A 12,903-nucleotide genomic window follows, 5' to 3' on the forward strand; every position below is an offset into this window, starting at 1 on the left:
ATCACCTTATAATCTCATCATCAAGTCATCACTACACTGAGTTCACCAACTCATGCTCCGCATCTCAACATAGATAGGTGCCTACACCCACCCAACTTATGCACCACCATTCCTAATGTAAATTCTCGTAGGAAAGGCACTTCTCTCGGCACAGAGACACCCTTAGACAGTCCCACTCCGGCGACAATTAACCGATTGGTTCCCACTGAAACAAAAGTCACTCGGTACTCCACTCGCCATCTCACAACTCGAGTCTCAACATGACCAAAAATTTAGGACATCATACTCGGGTACCTCGGTAAACTTTCACAGAATCTCACGATGTCTTGCATTAATCGTTAATCTTCCACTCATGCAACTCGAAACCTCGACATACTCCCATCTCAAAAATTGAAACACGGATGAATCGTCAATGACTAAAAATACGTTGAATAAAATTCGAAGCTCCATCTCTATTGATCGTCACCCATACGAAACTACTCATACTGACTCTGAAATTGGTTGACAAATCAACTGCTGCCCCTCTGGAGTATAGATCATAGTCTATGTATATATATATATATATATATATATATATATATATATATATATATATATATATATATATATATATATATATATATATATACTCGCAAATCTCAACTATTGCACCCTGAACTCAGCTGTGACAACCCGTAATTTCTATTTTGTTCAATTATTCAAATCAATCAAGTTTAGACTCGTTTTGCTATCTTCTAGCATTGTTTTGAGTCAATTAGAGTGTTCTAAGCCTAGTACCTTCAAGGTTAGTGTTTAGAAATGGGTTCCACAAGTTCAACACTTCGCAAAATGGCCAAACACTCCAACATGAGGAGTGTACGGCCGTACACTTGGGTTTGCGGCCGTACACCCCCTTCTGGCCAGACACTCTCATGTATAAATGAGAGTCTTAGCCTTCATTCAACCCTTTTCACACTCCTAAGCCTAGAACTCATTTTTCTCTCAACTATCATCCAATTTTTTTTTGCCAAATCTTCAAGATTGTAAGTCCTTCTTCCCTTGTATTATTGATTCCTTTCACTGTCTTGTATGGATCACTGATTTTATCCATGAAATCACTTCATTTTGGTAGATCTTCAAGTATTCTTTAGCTCACCAACAACACCTAGAACACCTACTAAGTTCATGGACCTCAAACATCCCTAAAGGCATCTATATCATAAGTACTCCTTCCTAGGCTTGTCACTTACTAGTTATGCCAATTAGAAATCTTCCAAACCATGATCACCATGGACTGTACGGCCGTACACACCCCATGTGGTCGTACACCCCTTTGTTTAGTGCTTATTGGCCTCAAACTCAAGTTCTATGATAGCACATGATCAACAACACTTAGAGGATGCAAGATATAACTTTGAAACACCACTTTTGACCATTTCTTCATGGAGTGTACGGCCGTACACTCCCTGGCTGTACACCCATGTGGTCGTACACCTGGTGGCCGTACACCCATGTGGCCGTACACCTGGTGGCCGTACACACACTTGTGTGGCCCTACACCCATTATTTGCAGTCCTTTGCACTTCTAAACACTTCAAATCAAGTGTTTCCTTAGTCATAGGGTTTTTCCCCTACATGATTAGTTGTATAAACACTAATTATACCCGTATATATGTCATTATTTGCTTATTAGGATCCGTTGTGCTCAAGTCTTCACTTGACACTTAGCATCCGACAAACCGATCTTCCATTCGTATCACTCACTACAGGTGAGTTCATACCCCTTAATGTACCTTTTAAATGATTTTAAATTCTTTTATGGGGGGAATACAAGTAGAAAACATTACAGTTATTATATCAATCACATGTGATTAATAACTATCAGTCAAGTGGATTTCATATACTTCAAAACTGGTTACCAAACAAACTCTTTAAAACATCTTTATAAACTGACATCAAGTCATCTATTACATTTCAAATGATTAAAACTCCTTTTTATGTCAAACTCTTTTGTGCTAAAACTCTTTATTAAACTCTTTTAAACTTATATATTTGTCAAAATCATGTCTATATAGATATACTTACATAAGTAAGGTTGAAAGGACATTGGACTGATAACTCGCTTTATTTTCTTTTCCTTGTTTGGTTGTGGACTTAGAGTATTTGGTTGTTTGTCCGAGTGTCGTTTGAACCTTAGTTATATATTATGTATATGTATATAGATATAAAAGCTTTCATCAGTTCAACACCTTTGGGTAGCAAAGGTGTACAAAAACAATGAGTCATTCAAACAACATTACTAGTAAACTATAATAGGTATAGTTTAGGAGATTACTACTTACTATTTCTAGTACAATGAAGCATACAAGAGTCAGTTCATTCATGAGTCAATACAAACTTACTATTATGAGAAACGGAAAGAACATACTATGATGACAAACTAAGAGAACATACACTATACTATACAAGAAAACATACTATACACTAGTATAGAGAGAACATACTATACAAACACTAGAATACTATAACATTAATGTGAGCCACTACTTCATGGCATGGAAATCTACTATTGTGTCAAGTTTTGTAACCAGATTCTTCTGTAGGGAGAGCGTGCATTTGTGTATAGATCCATACGGGACTGACCGTCTTTCAAGACTCGTCTTTATTTTGAGTATTCTTTTTTGGTGTCTAATACTTTATGCAGAACATACTTGTATTAAGTTATATTATTAATGCAATGGATGATGTTCAGAACATAAACCTAAAATACTATAGAATTATTTTGTGTTACTATAATTACTTTTTTGGGAACTACAGGTCTTTATTAGTAGACCAATAATTGCTTGGTGGATACGCTAAGGTTATATGTGACTAAGGAGTTAGAGACCTAGAATCTGTGATCTTTGCTTTACTTTCTGTTCCTTGTTTGGTTGTGGATTTGGAATTAGGGTCACGTATTTGAAGATCTATTCTATTTTGGTTACATATGCTTGGTATGCACTACTCAAGTATTGAAGTAATTGGTAAAGATCATCCTATAATTATCTTAATTAGTACGCCTATTAACTATTTCTTTTATCCCTATTCTTGCATAGATCTCATGGCTGGATTCCATTTTCCCAGTGACCCGTACTTGACAAATAAAGGAAATGTTGGTTGGCTCGATGCCAAACAAGAAGAAGAACCTACAATCCCCTTAGATGACGACTTCGTCGAGAACTTTTCGGAGGATTCTGACTCCGAGCCCGATGTCAATAATCTACCCCTAGCGGCTCCTGTTCCAAATCCTAACCGTCGTCCAGGATTTCAAGGCCCCACTCCTCTATGGGCAACAAAATTAAACCGATGGAGTCACGAGCAGGGTTAGCCCTTACCCTACAACGGAGACCGAAGCTTCTACAATCTAAGCGTGGGAGGCTCAGCGGATAGAGTCCTGTCAATTTTCGTTCACAAGGTTTCCCACAATGTGGTACAGGGAAGTGCTAATGCAGGTCCGATCTTGGAGGTTGATGTTGACACGGGAGTCAATACCGTTCGCATACGTCAGCTGGAGTCTGCTCAGGGAAGAGCCCTGAACCATAATGCAGCCCTACAAAGTGAACTTACTGAAACCCAAGACGAAGTCAGGGAACTATGAGCCCGTTAGGCCACCATTGAAAGGCGCATCCGGGATCTGGAGAGTCTCATGACAGAATCAAGGACTCATCCCAGAAGCACTCATGGTAGATAGAGCCTACTCTACTTTCTCTTTTAGATATAACTTAGGTCTATGTAATAACTCTAGCTTTAAGTTTCTGTCTTTGGCTACTCTTTTGAACTTTCCGTCTACTAGTTTTTCCATACTGTCAAAATTTTCACTGTATGGTTTGATGTAAGACCTACCTCTAGGTCATTTTTCCCGAACTTGTTACATCTTTAATGCCAATATATCAACAATTATCTAATCTTTTGAGAAATCAATATCCAAGTAATTTCAGATTTCTACTACTAGATCTCTATATCAATCATACTCTGATTTGCTTTGTTGGACTATGGAGAGTTAGTCCATGGATCATACTCATTATAGTTCCAATTGATTCTTACTATCATCATAAATCTTTATAAACTTTTAGTTAAACAATGCCTCCTCGAAGAGTGACAAATCGTAACCCTCCGATAACTCCTACGCAACCTCCACCTCCTCCACAATACAACTTGGCGGCTATGCAAGTTGCGGTAAATGCGGCTGTTACGACAACCCTAGCTCAGTTCAATGCTAGTGGAACTAGCAGGAGTGGAACGACTGTGAATTCCACTCAAGGTGATGCTCAAGTACGCTCTAGGGAGTGCTCGTATAAGGACTTCACAAACTGCAAGCCCATGTCCTTCAATGGGACTGGCGGAATCATTGCCCTCTTGCAATTGTTCGACAGGACGGAATCTCCCTTTGAGATCTGTTCCTGTTCAGAAGGAGGCAAAGTTAAATTTGCTGCCTGCACCTTCTCGGACAGAGCCCTGACATGGTGGAATAACCATGTCAAGTCACTAACTCTACTAGTGGCTAATGCTATGGGTTGGGAAGCTCTTTAGGAGCTCATGATCGAAGAATACTGCCTAAGGGGTGATGTTCAGAAACTTGACCAAGAACTCTGGAGCCTAAACATGAAGGGCCCCAACATAGTCTCCTATACTGCCAGATTCAGCGATCTGGTAGCACTATGTCCGGGAATGGTCCCTTCTGAGGCGAAGAAGGTGGAGAGGTATATCTGGAGGCTGGTGCCGCCATTTTAGGGGAATGTACTAACTTCAAACCCTGCTACCTTCGATAGTGCCAAACGATTGGCACAACGACTCATTGACCATGGGGTCTGTACCCCATCAACAACAACCCTAGCCATCTTAGAACCCTCCAAATTCGTTGACAACAAGAGGAAGTTTTGGGATGACAAAAAGACGAACGTTGTGTAGAAAGCTGCCAAAAAGCAGCAGGTCGTAGCGGTTCGTGCTGCGATAGCACCTACTGCTACTGCGCCGATGAGGCAATACGCTGGAAACTTGCCGAAGTGCAACACATGAAGCTTCCACCATAACGGACCCTGCCGGGAAACGCAGTGCTCTAACTGCAATGGCTAGGGGCACACTTCTCGTTTCTGCAAAGCTCCGACAAGGCAAATCACCCAGGTCCCCGACGTTGGTGTGGGCCAGTCTTGCTATGGTTGTGGCGAGGTGGGCCACTACAAAAGGAACTGCTCGAAGGCAGGGAATGCCCATGGAGTAGGAAGGGTTTTGGCTATAGGCCACGAGGAAGAAGTTGCCGACCCCACAGTGGTTACTGGTACGTTTCTCCTCGATAACTCTTATGCATGCATTCTGTTCAATAGTGGAGCGGAGAGGAGTTTCATGAACCAGAAATTTGCTCACTTGCTTAAACATAAGTCTCATAGACTTAAAGAACCGTTCACTATAGAAATGGCTAACGGAAAAACTGAGATCACTAGCAGTATATACATAGGATGTACTCTAACTCTAGATAACCATTCCTTTCCAATCAACCTCATGTCAGTCTCAATTAAAAGTTTCGACGTCATTATCGGCATGGATTGGTTGATTCTTCATTGTGTTGACATCATGTGTTACGAAAAATTTGTTCGTCTTATCCTTCTGTCTAGCGAAACCCTTATTATCTACTGTGAAAAACCTGGTACGAACCTTCGTATCATCTTGAGTATTCAAGCCTAGAAATTTCTGCGAAAGGAATGTCATGCATTCCTTGCTCACATTGTCGATACAAGCCAAGAGACCAAAGACCTAACGAACATTCCAGTAGTACACAACTTTCCCGGCATCTTTCCAGAAGAACTCCCAGTATTTCCTCCGCAACGTCAAGTCGAGTTCAGAATCGACTTAGTTCCAGGGGCTACCTCAGTAGCAAAAATCACCCTATCCTCTAGCACCAGCCGAGATGCAGGAACTATCTAGTCAACTTAACGAACTGCTCAACAAGGGATTTATAAGACCTAGCTTCTCACTTTGGGGAGCGCCAGACTTGTTCGTGAAGAAGAAAGACAAATCGTTCCGTATGTGTATCGACTACAGGGAACTCAACAAGCTGACCGTCAAAAATCGTTACCATCTGCCTCGAATTGACGATTTGTTTGACCAACTTCAAGGAGCGAACTTATTTCCAAAAATAGACTTGAGGTTCGGGTATCACCAGTTACGAGTTCTTGGGGAGGATATTCCGAAGATAGTCTTCTAAACTCGTTATGGACACTACGAGTTTGTAGTGATGCCGTTTGGATTGACCAATGCGCCCACAGTATTCATGGACTTAATGAATAGGGTGCGTCGTCCTTACTTGGATCAGATCGTGATCGTCTTAATCAACGACATACTTATCTACTCTCGAAGTAAGGAGGAGCATAGTCATCATCTGCATCAGGTCTTAGAAACACTGCAATCAGAAAAATGCGAAGTTCACGAAATAAGAATTTTCAATCCGAAGAGTTGAATTCTTAGGGCACGTTGTTAGCGAAGAGGGAATATACATGGACCCTTCCAAAAGCAAAGCCAATAAGAACTGGTCAGCACCGAAGATGCCTACAGAAATTCGTCAATTTCTAGGCCTCACTAGCTACTATCGCAGATTCATTCAGAACTTCTCACGGATTGCGAAACCTCTTACACAATTGAGCTACAAGGGCATATACTATCCCTCCCAGAAGGGATAGAATATATCATAGTTTATTGTGATGCATCCAACCAAGGGCTCGGTTGTGTTTTGATGCAACGAGGTAAGGTCATCGCTTATGCCTCAAGATAGCTGAAGACACACGAGGTCAACTACACCACACATGATCTTGAGTTAGGAGCAGTAGTGTTTGCTCTGAAGATCTGAAGACACTACCTGTATGGTACAAAAATCACCATCTTTACAGATCACAAAATCCTACAACACATATTCGACCAGAAGGAGCTCAACATGAGACAACAATGGTAGGTCGAGCTTCTCAGTGATTACGAATACGAAATTCATTATCATCCCGGTAAAGCCAACGTAGTAGCAGACGCCCTAAGTCGGAAAGAATTTTCTGGTCGTAACGTCAAATCATTGACTATGACTATCCATTCACCTTGCTGCTCGCTAAAGTGGGACTTGCAAGTCTACGGGTGCCAAATGTCATTTCTTACGGCGTCTTACATCGTCATTTTACTAGAGTCGGTAGCAGGATACAGGTCGATCATATGTTACTTTAAAATTCATTTGTTTTAAGGTAGTTAGTACAGCAGCAGTCACTTATTACAAATACTACAGTATTATGATATTATCCCATTAAATTCACTTTGTGAATATTCACATGATGCACGGTAATGTAAAAACTATATTTTTGGTTCATGATAGTTAGAATTGGGAAAACACACACTCTTACAAAAGACACACGCACAAACACTAGATGCCTTGGTAGAAGGCTACAATTAGTAGGAAACATAGGGCTTTCTAGGAGAGTACAAAACATCTTACAAACATTTTACAAATGCTTTCATACAAACACAGACACTAGTATACTTATGATCTCACCAGCTTTAAGCTGATACTCGCTTTCAAAATAACGTGTATTCTCAGGTCACCAGTAGACAGGTACAGGTGCCAGGTTTTGAGAAGATGGAGTTCGTTCAAGACTCGTCTTTTATTTTGATATGTATATTTTGGTGTCTATATAACTTGACAGAACACAATTGTATGAAATTATATTATTAATGCAATGGATGATGTTGTTGCTTGTTTACTACTATTCATTGTTGTGATACGGTACATGACGTCCTCCGCCCCAGAACGTTTCCACCGTTCATGGTTTTGGGGTGTGACAGATTGGTATCAGAGCATTGTTTATAATTGATTGGCTATATCAACCCATAAAAGATATAGTAAGTATATATACATAGGGATTAAAAATACTCTGACCAAGAGTTTATACTTTAAATATTTAAAATAATTAATTAAGTATACGTGCCTGCATTCGTACTAAAATCAGTGTCACTAAGATAGTACAAAAGTATTACGACTGTTGAGCAACACAAGTAGACTTAGAGACATATAGTCAAAATTGGGAAGATATAGCCTGATCAACTATATTATCCGAGGGTTGACTAGCATGTGCCTAAGTGTGGTTGTGAGGTTGCAATAAGTCTAAAAACATACCCACAATACCACAATGAGAACAATAGAACCTAAGCCTAAAATACTATAGGAGTATTTTGCTTTACTATCAGTTACTTATGTGCTAGATTCTTATACCTCTCTTCTCGCACAGATTTAATGGCTGGATTCCACCTTACCGGAGACCCCTACTATCCCAACCACGACAATGCAGGATGGCTGGAAGAAGAACCAGAAAATGATCACCAAATTCCTTTGGATGATCATGAAGCTGAAGGCTTTTCTGATGGTTCTGACTCAGAGCCAGAAGTCAACAACCTACCCCCAACTGTTCAAAACCCAAACCCTCGTCCAGCATATCAAGGATCCACACCTTTGTAGGCAACAAACTTGAATAGATAGAGTCAGGAAGAGGGTCAACCCATTACCTACAATGGAGACCAATCATAGTTCATAGGATTGCTTGGAACATAGAGCAGGGTCGAGCAGCTATCGACCGCGTCATGGAGATTGACGCCAGCTCTGGCGATAACACTGTCTGCATTCTCCAGCTAGAGTCTGCTCATGAAAGGACTCTGGTCCATAATGCAGCTCTTCAGAGGGAACTCACTGAAACCCGAGATGAAGTCAGAGAACTTCGAGCTCAACAAGCAAGAGCTGATAGGCGTATGAGGGACATAGAACGTCTCCTGTCGGGATCAAGAACTCACTCTGGTAGTTCTCGTCGCCGATAGATTCTCATCAACTTCTCTGTTTTGGATATAGCCTAGTTATGTAAAACTCTGGTCTAATTCCCTATCTTTGTAAATCATAGGCCTGTTAGGTCTTGGTTAGTTAGTACTTCTGTCAAAATTTTCCCATTTTGGTTGATGTAAGGCCTCTTGTTGTTGGCCGTTTTTCCCGAACTTGTTACATCTGTAATTCCAGTAATATTGACAAGTACCTAATCTTATGGGAATTATTATCCAAATGAGATCATCTGTTAGTTCTAGATCTACATTCAACCGTACTATTGGGCTATGAAGAGTTAGTCCATAGGTCATTTTCATAAATTCTTCCATTAAATTCTTATCAATGTTTTCATCTTCATAAACTTTTAGATCAAAGATGCCGCCTAGCAGGAACCCAAGGCGTAACCCTAATAACGAAACACCACCTCCTCAACCACCTACTCCTCAGTTCGACATAACAGCTCTAAATGTTGTCGTAGCTGCGACTGTGGCTACAGCCAAGGATCAATATCATTCATCAGGTTCCACTAGAGGAGGAACCCCAGTCCTATCTACTCATGGTGAAATCCCTGTGCGCTTGAAAGAGTGCTCCTACAAGGACTTCACCAACTGCAAGCCATTGTCCTTCAACAGGACTGGCGGAGTCATTGCCCTCTCGCAATGGTTCGAGAAAACCGAATCGGTTTTCGAAATCTGCTCCTGTCCCGAGGAGAGCAAGGTGAAGTTCACTGCGTGCACCTTTGAAATGAAAGCCCTAACATGGTGGAATAGCCATCTTAAGTCACTATCGCTTATAGTGGCTAATGCTTTGGGCTGGGAAACTTTGAAAGACCTCATGATTGAGGAGTACCGCCCGAGGGGCGAGATCCATAAGCTGGAGGAAGAACTGTGGAGCGTAACCATAGAGGGCTCCAATGTAGTCGCCTACACCGCCAGATTCTGTGAACTGGTGGCCCTCTATCCCAACATGGTTCCTACAGAGGGAAAGAAAATAGAGAGATATATGTGGGGGCTGATGCCACCATACCAGGGAAATGTATTGGCATCACACCCCACTACATTTGATAGTGCCAAGCGATTAGCACAATGGCTCATAGACCATGGGATTTGTACCCCGGCCGGAACAACTACCCTGGCCATCTCAGAACCTGCAAGGACCGCTGATTCCAAGTGGAAGTTTTGGGATGACAAAAAGAAGGCTAAGGCTGCCAAGAAGAGGCAAGTCGTGGCAGTACATGCTGCGATAGCACCTGCCGCTGTTGCTCCGGTAAAGCAGTACACTGGAAGTTTGCCTAAATGCAACAAATGCAACATCCATCACGTCGGTGCATGTCGGGAGTTGCAGTGTCTGAACTGCAACGGGAAGGGGCACACTGTCTGTTTCTGTAAAGCTCCGATGAAGCCATTCAACCAAGCCCCCAGTGCTGGAGTGGGCCAAACTTGCTACGGATGTGGCAAGGTAGGCCACTTCAAAAGAAACTACCCGAAGGCAGGGTTTGCTGGTGGAGCGGACAGTTCTGGCCATAGGCCATAAGGAAGTGGTTGTCGACCCCATAGTGGTCACTGGAACGTTCCTCCTCGATAAGTCTTATGCATCAATTCTATTTGATACTGGAGCGGAGAGGAGTTTCATGAACCAAAAATTTGCTCATTTACTTAGGCAAAAATCACGAACACTTAATGAACCGTTCACTATTACTATAGAAATGGCTAATGGAAAGAGAGAGAGCACTAACAGCATATTCATAGGGTGTACCCTAACTTTAGATAGCCATTTGTAACAACCCGTTATTTCTGGTCATTATAAATCGAGTCTTGTAACCTCTTTGGAATGTAATAGGAATATCATCGATAAATGATTATTCAAAAGCTCTGTTTGGAGTACGCTATGTAGTAGATATCGTCTTAAGGTTTCCAAATATACAAAGAACACAAAAATCCGAGTTATAACGAAAAAGTTATGACCATTCTAAGTATTCCGGCAAAACCGGCAATACGGATTTACGTAGAAACGTGAAGTCTCGATAAAATACTTTTTGACCTTAGGTGTCTAAATGAAAGTCATAGATATCACTAAGCTGCAAACATACACGAAAAGAACGCCCAAATCCGACGTCAGATAAAGAAGTTATGAATTTTAGAAGAATTTCCTTAATCACGTCATTTTAATAAATAAATAATAAAAATAATTTCGGAATTTTCCGACGGCGTCTAAACGAAAGTTGTAGAGCGTACTCTCACCTACGCGTGGATATAAAGACCATCGAAAATGGAGATCGTATGAAGAAGATATGATTTTTTGAAGTTTATTAAATAAATTATATAAAATTTTTATTATAAACTGTTGGCATTATCCGAAGGAGTCAGCAGATAGGGCCGAAGTACGCCCTGTGTACCCCCGTACGCCCCGCGTACTCAAGGCCAAGGCTGCGGTCCGTCCACGTCTCCCCTATGCGAGCCTACACCCCCGTCCCATCCGAAGTCCGAGGCAGTCGAGGACTCGGTCATGCATGACATACGCGTACGCGCTGCGTACTAGCGTACGCCCCGCGTACCGAGGCGGTTCAACATCCATATAAATAGAGATGCGAGGGTTCCCGGGGTTTTTGCTCATTCTGTCTCTAGTTTCTTGCGTTTTGCCTCGTTTTCCGTGCCCGCACTACCCCGAAGCCCTGGTTATTTTGCTCAAAGTCCCCAGGGTCGATTCTACTCCCGAGATTCCCGAGGATCCCGAGAAAAATCCGTTTCCTGAGACGAAACTCTGCCCGGTTTTCCAACTCGCTATCTTCAAACATTCAAGTGAGTTCGTACCCCCTTTTCATACACTTTCAAATACTTTATAATGTACTTTTAATACATTACAGGGGAGAATACAAGTAAACACACGGTTATTATCGTGTGTTACATAAATTTTCACTTTGCTCGTTTTTATCAAATGAATCATATGTGAACCATAACAACTATATGAAAACTCTTGTTATACCTTGCATGCACCAGATTTATACAAAGTACATAGTATCTGAAGTAACCATCATTGTTAAACCATTTTATGCATTCAAAGAACCTATGACTTATGCTTTGTCAAACCTTGTGAAAAAGAATAAACTTTGCATACAAGCCTACTACTTTAATACAAACTTAGTTGAGAATCCGTGAGGCATGTACATCTTCAAACACTGCCTTTTTGCTAAAAGGTATCGCTACAAGTCCTGTCTATAACCAGAGTCTCCCGTTCGGAGAACGTGTCAAATGTGTATAGATCTATACGGGAAGTCATGATCCCGCGCCCTGACTGTTAGCTACAGTCCGTCTTTTGGGGTGACAGTTTGTCATAACGCTACGACGCCTGAAGAACGTCGCTACAGGCATATTATGTTTAGTATAGTTATAAAACTCATCGGATAGACAATTATTATAGTACGGCTGATTGATGAATGAGTGGCTATTTAAAACTATTCTTTATCAAACATCAAAATTCTTCTTATAGGTTTTATTATATAAACCTATGCTTCAATCTTCTAAAGCATATCGCTTGCTTTTAGTTTTAGTCTTGGACATTAGGCTAACGATTACTTTAGGAAAATATGGGATTTTCCTGTATACAAACCCACAACTAATAGGAAAATAAGGGTTTTTCTTGATTCAACTAGCTGCATTTCTACAACATAAATATTCTCATGCATTCCTTCATTTATAAGAAAATAAGGGATTATCTTGGAAAAACATACACTCATTTGGAATGGCATTCAACTTTTCTAAACCACTTATGAACTCACCAACTTAAATGTTGACACTTTCTCTTTGAAATAACTTGTATTCTCAGAGAACCGCTAAGCAGGTTGGAAATCAACTTTTGGGGATTAACGCACTGGCGTTAATTACTTCTTTTGAATGTTATTATGTATTTACTTTTTGAATATGTAACGAATTCTATTATGTAAACATTTTTAAAACCTTTATATATGTATGGTGGTGTGTACTTTCCTTTCTATGAACTGTTATGATATTGAGTATGACGTCCTCCGGCCCTGAACGTTTCCGTCGTTCTGGTTTGGG

The sequence above is a fragment of the Lactuca sativa genome, chromosome 2, assembly GCF_002870075.4.
Source record: "Lactuca sativa cultivar Salinas chromosome 2, Lsat_Salinas_v11, whole genome shotgun sequence".
Lineage (NCBI taxonomy): Eukaryota > Viridiplantae > Streptophyta > Magnoliopsida > Asterales > Asteraceae > Lactuca > Lactuca sativa.